The sequence below is a fragment of the Hypanus sabinus genome, unplaced genomic scaffold (genome assembly GCF_030144855.1).
Source record: "Hypanus sabinus isolate sHypSab1 unplaced genomic scaffold, sHypSab1.hap1 scaffold_649, whole genome shotgun sequence".
Classification (NCBI taxonomy): Eukaryota; Metazoa; Chordata; class Chondrichthyes; order Myliobatiformes; family Dasyatidae; genus Hypanus; species Hypanus sabinus.
The window spans coordinates 162501-172500 of record NW_026781505.1 but is presented as its reverse complement, the minus strand read 5'-3'; positions in this window follow the sequence as shown (position 1 = coordinate 172500).

Here is a 10000-nt window from a genome sequence, read left to right as displayed (position 1 = left end):
CCGCCCGGGACTCCAAGTCTCGGAGTCGGGACTCGCGGGGAGCTCCGGTGGTCCGGCCGAAAGTGTCGCCGGCCGGCCGGCCGGCCGGCACAGCCCTCCGAATCGGCCCCCTTACGGACTTCCGCATCGGGGCATTTGTCCGAAATTCATTCGGCCAAGGTTCCGACTCGGCGGCCCGGGCACCGGCAGGCTGCCCGAGGAGGGCGACCCCCCGGCCGGCAGAGGCCACCGAATCGGTCCCCATGCGGACTTCCGCCAGTGGGAATCGGTGGGAAAATCCGTCCGGCCGGACGGACGGACGGGCGAAGTCGCCGTTCGCCCGTAAATGCCGCCGCGCGGCCCGGGTTAACGAAGTGGGGAGGCCCGTACCGCCTGTCGACCACTCCTAGGTGGTCGAGAAAAACGCCTCCCCATATATCTCCGGGAACCCCGCCAATGCCCCCGTACAGAAATTGCATGTGTCAAAGGGGCGGCCGAATCTGACCCCGGCGGCCGGGTCTCTGGAACTCCGGGCCGGCAGCGGCCGGCAAATCCGTCCCGCATCGGGACTTCCGAAGCAGAGTCGGTTAACGAATTGCACGCGGGTAAATGGTTAACCGCAGCCCGGGTCCGGACACCTGGCTCCCACACGACCCGTCTTTGGGGGAGGTGGGTGGGTGGGCCAGCTACAGCAGCCTCGCGAGGGCTTGGCTGTGGGCTCCCCGGTTGCCGAGCTGCAGTGTGCCGGCACAGACGAGCGCGTTGGGCTGGCTGGCTGGCTGGCTGGGTCAGCGTCTTCGCCGGTATTCGCAGAAGGTGCTAGCAGGTCCAGGGGCGAATTAGCCGCGCGCCGCTGCGGGACCGACGTACGCCCAGTTACAAAGACTGGGCGTTTTAGGGTGAGGGTGAGGGTTAGGGTTAGTTAGGGCTAGTGTTAGGGTTAGGGCTGGCGTCAGGGTTAGGGTTAGGGTTAGTGCCAGGGTTAGGGTTAAGGTTTGGCTTGTGCTCCTGGCAGGTCCCCGCGCGCCATAGCTCGGCGGGCTGCCGCGAGGGGGCGTCTTCGGAGGGCCGTGCCGGCCGAGGGGCGGCTCCTCCGTCGGGACTACAGGAGGTCGCACCGCCCATCGCAGTCCTCGGCAGACGTCGGAATTATTCCAAGTCCCGCCGCATTAGGGTTGGTTAACGACTTGTCCCGGCCGGGCTGGTTAACGACTTGTCTCGCCGACGTTGGTTAACGACTTGTCCCGGCAGGGCTGGTTAACGACTTGTCTCGCCGCCGTTGGTTAACGATTTGCCAGGGCCCGGTCGGGCAACCCGATTGCCCGCCCGGGGATTGGGTTCGGGCTAGGGTTAGGGTTAGGGTTAGGGTTAGGGTTAGGGTTAGGGTTAGGGTTAGGGTTAGGGTTAGGGTTAGGGTTAGGGTTAGGGTTAGGGTTGGGGCTAGGGTTAGGGTTAGGGTCAGGGTTGGGGCTAGGGTTAGGGTTAGGGTTGGGGTTAGCTTTAGGGTTAGGGCTGGGGTTAGGGTTAGGGTTGGGGTTAGGGTTAGGGTTGGGGCTAGGGTCAGGGCTAGGGCTAGGATATGGGTTGGGGCTTGGGCTGGGGCTAGGGCTCGTGCTATGGCCAGGGTTAGTTTTAAGGTTTGGGTTGTGCTCCTGGCAGGTCCGCACGCGTCATACCTCGGCTGGCTTGCCGCGAGGGGACGTCTTCCGAGGGTCGTGCCGGCCGAGGGGCGGCTCCTCCGTCGGGACTACAGGAGGTCGCACCGCCCATCGCAGTCCTCGGCAGACGTCGAAATTATTCCAAGTCCCGCCGCATTAGGGTTGGTTAACGACTTGTCCCGGCCGGGCTGGTTAACGACTTGTCCCGGCCGGGCTGGTTAACGACTTGTCTCGCCGACGTTGGTTAACGATTTGCCAGGGCCCGGTCGGGCAACCCGATTGCCCGCCCGGGGATTGGGTTCGGGCTAGGGTTAGGGTTAGGGTTAGGGTTAGGGTTAGGGTTAGGGTTAGGGTTAGGGTCAGGGTTAGGGTTAGGGTCGGGGTTGGGGTTAGGGCTCGGGTTAGGGCGGGGGTTAGGCTTAGAGCTGGGGTTAGGATTAGGGTTAGCGTTAGGGTTAGGGCTGGGGTTAGGGTTAGCGTTAGGGTTGGGGCTAGGGTCAGGGCTAGGGCTAGGATATGGGTTGGGGCTTGGGCTGGGGCTAGGGTTAGGGTTAGGGTTAGGGTTGGGGTTGGGGTTAGGGTTAGGGTTAGCGTTCGGGTTGGGGCTAGGGCTCGGGTGAGGGCGGGGGTTAGCTTTAGGGTTAGGGCTGGGGTTAGGGCTAGGGTTGGGGTTGGTGTTAGGGTTAGGGTTAGCGTTCGGGTTGGGGCTAGGGCTCGGGTTAGGGCGGGGGTTAGCTTTAGGGTTAGGGCTGGGGTTAGGGCTAGGGTTGGGTCTAGGGTCAGGGCTAGGCCTAGGATATGGGTTGGGGCTTGGGCTGGGGCTAGGGCTCGTGCTATAGCCAGGGTTAGTTTTAAGGTTTGGGTTGTGCTCCTGGCAGGTCCGCACGCGTCATACCTCGGCGGGTGGCCGCGAGGGGACGTCTTCGGAGGGCCGTGCCGGCCGAGGGGCGGCTCCTCCGTCGGGACTACAGGAGATCGCACCGCCCATCGCAGTCCTCGGCAGACGTCGAAATTATTCCAAGTCCCGCCGCATTAGGGTTGGTTAACGACTTGTCCCGGCCGGGCTGGTTAACGACTTGTCCCGGCCGGGCTGGTTAACGACTTGTCTCGCCGACGTTGGTTAACGACTTGTCTCGCCGACGTTGGTTAACGACTTGTCCCGGCCGGGCTGGTTAACGACTTGTCTCGCCGACGTTGGTTAACGACTTGTCTCGCCGACGTTGGTTAACGATTTGCCAGGGCCCGGGCGGGCAACCCGATTGCCCGCCCGGGGATTGGGTTCGGGCTAGGGTTAGGGTTAGGGTTAGGGTTGTGGTTGGGGTTAGGGCTCGGGTTAGGGCGGGGCTTAGGCTTAGAGCTGGGGTTAGGATTAGGGTTAGGGCTGGGGTTAGGGTGAGCGTTAGGGTTGGGGCTAGGGTTAGGGTTAGGGTTGGGGTTAGCTTTAGGGTTAGGGCTGGGGTTAGGGTTAGGGTTAGGGTTCGGGCTAGGGTCAGGGCTAGGGCTAGGATATGGGTTGGGGCTTGGGCTGGGGCTAGGGTTAGGGTTAGGGTTAGGGTTGGGGTTGGGGTTAGGGTTAGGGTTAGCGTTCGGGTTGGGGCTAGGGCTCGGGTGAGGGCGGGGGTTAGCTTTAGGGTTAGGGCTGGGGTTAGGGCTAGGGTTGGGGTTGGGGTTAGGGTTAGGTTTAGCGTTCGGGTTGGGGCTAGGGCTCGGGTTAGGGCGGGGGTTAGCTTTAGGGTTAGGGCTGGGGTTAGGGCTAGGGTTGGGGCTAGGGTCAGGGCTAGGCCTAGGATATGGGTTGGGGCTTGGGCTGGGGCTAGGGCTCGTGCTATGGCCAGGGTTAGTTTTAAGGTTTGGGTTGTGCTCCTGGCAGGTCCGCACGCGTCATACCTCGGCGGGTGGCCGCGAGGGGACGTCTTCGGAGGGCCGTGCCGGCCGAGGGGCGGCTCCTCCGTCGGGACTACAGGAGGTCGCACCGCCCATCGCAGTCCTCGGCAGACGTCGGAATTATTCCAAGTCCCGCCGCATTAGGGTTGGTTAACGACTTGTCCCGGCCGGGCTGGTTAACGATTTGTCTCGCCGGCGTTGGTTAACGATTTGTCTCGCCGACGTTGGTTAACGATTTGCCAGGGCCCGGTCGGGCAAACCGATTGCCCGCCCGGGGATTGGGTTCGGGCCAGGTTTAGGGTTAGGGTTAGGGCCAGGGCTAGGGTTAGGGCTGGGGTTAGGTCTAGGGTTAGGGTTAGGTTCAGGGTTAGGGCTGGGGTTAGGTTTAGGGTTAGGGCGGGGGTTAGGGTTAGCGTTAGGGTTAGGGCCTGGGTTAGGGTTACGGCTGGGGTTAGGGTTAGGGTTAGGGCTAGGGCTAGGATATGGGTTAGGGCTTGGGCTGGGGCTAGGGCTCGTGTTATGGCGCTCGGCCAAAACTACGGCTTCCGCCGAATTCAAAACCTACAAGGTCCCGCGGCGGGGAGCAGCCGGGGGACGTGTTGGGAGCGACGTTCGGACCGAGGGGCGGCACTTTCGGAGGGTGGACCGGAGGTCGGTTAACCAATCGTCACGAGCCGGGGAACGGAAGAACTGTTCGCGCCGGGCTGCTGCCTAAGTCTTTGTCCTGTTCTGCCCGTCAGCACCGGACCCGGTCGGTTACCGCAGTGCCGGCTCGGGTCTGGTTAACGACTTGTCCCGGCCGGGCCGGTTAACCATTTGTCTCGCCGACGTCGGTTAACGATTTGTCCCAGCCGGGCCGGTTAACCAATTGTCACGAGCCGGCGCGAACGGAAGAACTGTCCGCGCCGGGCCGCTGCCTAAGTCTTTGTCCTGTTCTGCATGTCAGCACCGGTCCCGGTCGGTCACCGCAGTGCCGGCTCGGGTCTGGTTAACGACTTGTCCCGGCCGGGCCGGTTAACCATTTGTCTCGCCGAAGTCGGTTAACGATTTGCCTGAGCCCGGTCGGTTAACCAATTGTCACGAGCCGGCGAACGGAAGAACTGTCCGCGCCGGGCCGCTGCCTAAGTCTCTGTCCTGTTCTGCATGTCAGCACCGGACCCGGTCGGTTACCGCAGTGCCGGCTGGGGTCTGGTTAACGACTTGTCCCGGCCGGGCCGGTTAACCATTTGTCACGCCGAAGTTGGTTAACGACTTGTCCCGGCCGAGCCGGTTAACCATTTGTCTCGCCGACGTCGGTTAAGGATTTGCCTGAGCCCGGTCGGTTAACCAATTGTCACCGAGCCGGCGAACGGAAGAACTGTCCGCGCCGGGCCGCTGCCCAAGTCTTTGTCCTGTTCTGCATGTCAGCACCGGACCCGGTCGGTTACCGCAGTGCCTGCTGGGGTCTGGTTAACGACTTGTCCCGGTCGGGCCGGTTAACCATTTGTCACGCCGAAGTTGGTTAACGACTTGTCCCGGCCGAGCCGGTTAACCATTTGTCTCGCCGACGTCGGTTAACGATTTGTCCCAGCCGGGCCGGTTAACCAATTGTCACGAGCCGGCGCGAACGGAAGAACTGTCCGCGCCGGGCCGCTGCCCAAGTCTTTGTCCTGTTCTGCATGTCAGCACCGGTCCCGGTCGGTCACCGCAGTGCCGGCTCGGGTCTGGTTAACGACTTGTCCCGGCCGGGCCGGTTAACCATTTGTCTCGCCGACGTCGGTTAACGATTTGCCTGAGCCCGGTCGGTTAACCAATTGTCACCGAGCCGGCGAACGGAAGAACTGTCCGCGCCGGGCCGCTGCCCAAGTCTTTGTCCTGTTCTGCATGTCAGCACCGGTCCCGGTCGGTCACCGCAGTGCCGGCTCGGGTCTGGTTAACGACTTGTCCCGGCCGGGCCGGTTAACCATTTGTCTCGCCGAAGTCGGTTAACGATTTGCCTGAGCCCGGTCGGTTAACCAATTGTCACGAGCCGGCGAACGGAAGAACTGTCCGCGCCGGGCCGCTGCCTAAGTCTCTGTCCTGTTCTGCATGTCAGCACCGGACCCGGTCGGTTACCGCAGTGCCGGCTGTGGTCTGGTTAACGACTTGTCCCGGCCGGGCCGGTTAACCATTTGTCACGCCGAAGTTGGTTAACGACTTGTCCCGGCCGAGCCGGTTAACCATTTGTCTCGCCGACGTCGGTTAACGATTTGTCCCAGCCGGGCCGGTTAACCAATTGTCACGAGCCGGCGCGAACGGAAGAACTGTCCGCGCCGGGCCGCTGCCTAAGTCTTTGTCCTTTTCTGCATGTCAGCACCGGTCCCGGTCGGTCACCGCAGTGCCGGCTCGGGTCTGGTTAACGACTTGTCCCGGCCGGGCCGGTTAACCATTTGTCTCGCCGAAGTCGGTTAACGATTTGCCTGAGCCCGGTCGGTTAACCAATTGTCACCGAGCCGGCGAACGGAAGAACTGTCCGCGCCGGGCCGCTGCCCAAGTCTTTGTCCTGTTCTGCATGTCAGCACCGGACCCGGTCGGTTACCGCAGTGCCTGCTGGGGTCTGGTTAACGACTTGTCCCGGCCGGGCCGGTTAACCATTTGTCACGCCGAAGTTGGTTAACGACTTGTCCCGGCCGAGCCGGTTAACCATTTGTCTCGCCGACGTCGGTTAACGATTTGCCTGAGCCCGGTCGGTTAACCAATTGTCACCGAGCCGGCGAACGGAAGAACTGTCCGCGCCGGGCCGCTGCCTAAGTCTCTGTCCTGTTCTGCATGACAGCACCGGACCCGGTCGGTTACCGAAGTGCCGGCTGGGGTCTGGTTAACGACTTGTCCCGGTCGGGCCGGTTAACCATTTGTCACGCCGAAGTTGGTTAACGACTTGTCCCGGCCGAGCCGGTTAACCATTTGTCTCGCCGACGTCGGTTAACGATTTGCCTGAGCCCGGTCGGTTAACCAATTGTCACCGAGCCGGCGAACGGAAGAACTGTCCGCGCCGGGCCGCTGCCTAAGTCTCTGTCCTGTTCTGCATGTCAGCACCGGACCCGGTCGGTTACCGCAGTGCCGGCTGTGGTCTGGTTAACGACTTGTCCCGGCCGGGCCGGTTAACCATTTGTCACGCCGAAGTTGGTTAACGACTTGTCCCGGCCGAGCCGGTTAACCATTTGTCTCGCCGACGTCGGTTAACGATTTGTCCCAGCCGGGCCGGTTAACCAATTGTCACGAGCCGGCGCGAACGGAAGAACTGTCCGCGCCGGGCCGCTGCCTAAGTCTTTGTCCTTTTCTGCATGTCAGCACCGGTCCCGGTCGGTCACCGCAGTGCCGGCTCGGGTCTGGTTAACGACTTGTCCCGGCCGGGCCGGTTAACCATTTGTCTCGCCGAAGTCGGTTAACGATTTGCCTGAGCCCGGTCGGTTAACCAATTGTCACCGAGCCGGCGAACGGAAGAACTGTCCGCGCCGGGCCGCTGCCCAAGTCTTTGTCCTGTTCTGCATGTCAGCACCGGACCCGGTCGGTTACCGCAGTGCCTGCTGGGGTCTGGTTAACGACTTGTCCCGGCCGGGCCGGTTAACCATTTGTCACGCCGAAGTTGGTTAACGACTTGTCCCGGCCGAGCCGGTTAACCATTTGTCTCGCCGACGTCGGTTAACGATTTGCCTGAGCCCGGTCGGTTAACCAATTGTCACCGAGCCGGCGAACGGAAGAACTGTCCGCGCCGGGCCGCTGCCTAAGTCTCTGTCCTGTTCTGCATGACAGCACCGGACCCGGTCGGTTACCGAAGTGCCGGCTGGGGTCTGGTTAACGACTTGTCCCGGTCGGGCCGGTTAACCATTTGTCACGCCGAAGTTGGTTAACGACTTGTCCCGGCCGAGCCGGTTAACCATTTGTCTCGCCGACGTCGGTTAACGATTTGCCTGAGCCCGGTCGGTTAACCAATTGTCACCGAGCCGGCGAACGGAAGAACTGTCCGCGCCGGGCCGCTGCCCAAGTCTTTGTCCTGTTCTGCATGTCAGCACCGGACCCGGTCGGTTACCGCAGTGCCTGCTGGGGTCTGGTTAACGACTTGTCCCGGCCGGGCCGGTTAACCATTTGTCACGCCGAAGTTGGTTAACGACTTGTCCCGGCCGAGCCGGTTAACCATTTGTCTCGCCGACGTCGGTTAACGATTTGCCTGAGCCCGGTCGGTTAACCAATTGTCACCGAGCCGGCGAACGGAAGAACTGTCCGCGCCGGGCCGCTGCCTAAGTCTCTGTCCTGTTCTGCATGACAGCACCGGACCCGGTCGGTTACCGAAGTGCCGGCTCGGGTCTGGTTAACGACTTGTCCCGGCCCCGCCGGTTAACCATTTGTCACGCCGACGTCGGTTAACGACTTGTCCCGGCCGGGCCGGTTAACCATTTGTCACGCCGAAGTTGGTTAACGACTTGTCCCGGCCGGGCCGGTTAACCATTTGTCACGCCGAAGTTGGTTAACGACTTGTCCCGGTCGGGCCGGTTAACGATCTGCCAGGGCCCGGTCGGGAACTCGATTGCCCGCCCGGGGACTGTTGTCTTGCTCCACCGCACGGCCGGGGGGGTCGGTCGGCACGGCTAACGAGCCGTCCGAGAACTGCCGGTTAACCAGTTGCCCGGTGGCAATTCGTTAACTGAGTCCGCTCCGGAAGTCTGGATGCGGGTCGGATTTGAGGGTCGTAGCCGGGCAGGAGTTCCAGAGGCTCGGCAGCCGGGGTCAGATACGGCCGCCCCTTTGACACATGCAATTTCTGTACGGGGGCATTGGCGGGGTTTCCGGAGATTTACGGGGAGGCGTTTTTCTCGACCACTTAGGAGTGGTCGACGGGCGTTACGGGCCTCCCCACTTCGTTAACCCGGGCCGCGCGGCGGTATTTCCGCACGCTTCCCAAGGTCGCCCGTATGGATTTTCGGACGAATTCCCAATGGCGGAAGTCAGTCAGCGGGACGTATCCGCAGGCCCAAGCCGACCGAGGGGCAGCATATACGGGCTGACTACCGGTGCTCGGGCCGCCGAATCGAAACCTTGCCCGAATGATTTTCTGACAAAGTCCCGCGGCGGGGAGACGCGAGGGGACGAATTCGGAGGGTCGTGCCGGCCGAGGGGCGGCATTTTCGGTGGGACTACCGCAGGTCCCTCCGCCAAAAATAGGGCTACGGCCCGATCGAAAATCTGACAAAGTCCCGCTGCGGTGAGCCGCGAGGGGACGTATTCGGAGGGCCGTGCCGGCCGAGGGGCGGCATTTTCGGTGGGACTACCGCAGGTCCCACCGCCGATCCGAGACCTTGGCAGAAGTCGAAATTATTCCAACTCGGAAGTCGGAATGAAGGCTGATTCGGGGCCCTGCTGCCGGCCGAAGCGGACGATGCACGGCGGCACTACCGGAGGGCCGACCGCCGACAGAGGCGCGTGCTCCCGGCGCCGCGCCGGTTAACCAATTGACGGCGGAAGTCTGTGAAGGTCGGATCCAGCCCGTCGGGCGGGCCCGAGGTGCGACGAGGCCGGCGTGAGCTCCGGGCGTCTTACCGCCGGTTTGACACACGTCATTGTTGTACGGTCAGTCGCGGCGCCGGTTAACCAGTTAGGCCCGGAGAGCGCTATGAAGGTTGCATTTGCCCCGCCTGGCCGGGCCAAGGTACGACCTGCCCGGCAGGACTTCCGGCAGGCGTCCCGCCGACTTGACACATGCAATTTCTGTACGGGGGCATTGGCGGGGTTCCCGGAGATTTTCGGGAACACGTTTTCCAGAGGCACTTAGACGGATTTCCAGTGGTACGGTTGACACACGAGACAGACAGACAACACAACACACACAGTGCGGAGGCCGAAGTGAACCTTCGGGGGTTATTTCGGACTCAGTAAGCGGGAGGCCAGGCGAGCTCCGACTTACAGTGATTTATAGACAGAAAAGGCTTTTGAATGCTTACCGAGGTGAAGGCAGACGGGAAGTCCGAGGACGCGCCAGGGGCTCCGGACAGGGTCTGAGCGGGAACCGTGGGCGACGGCCGGCAGACCGACGGGTAGCCAAAAGCCTTTTAGGAGGGGAGCACGCACTTTGTGTGACGGAGACTTGTGTGGGAACCAGCCTGCCACGGGTGCCCTCGCGAGTGTCGTCTGCGGAGACCTCTGTTCCCCGATCGATGCGGCTTGGTCGGTCCTACCTTTGGGAGAGGCCGAGTGGAAGCGACGGTCTCGACACGTGCGGCGAACTTCCACGCTCGGCTCGTTACCATCTCCGGAGGTGGGTTGATGGGTCTGCCGCGGGGCGGCCCGATACCGACCGAGGTCTTCATGCTTCGGACGGAATTGGACGTTGGGCATTCGCACGTTTGCACCGCGATCGATCAGCCGGATTCCCCCGCCGGCGGACGAGACTGCTGCGCCCACGAATGACGGGGGCCGGGCGGGCGGCCGTCGACCATCCCGAGAAGGCAGGCACACACGCGCTCCAT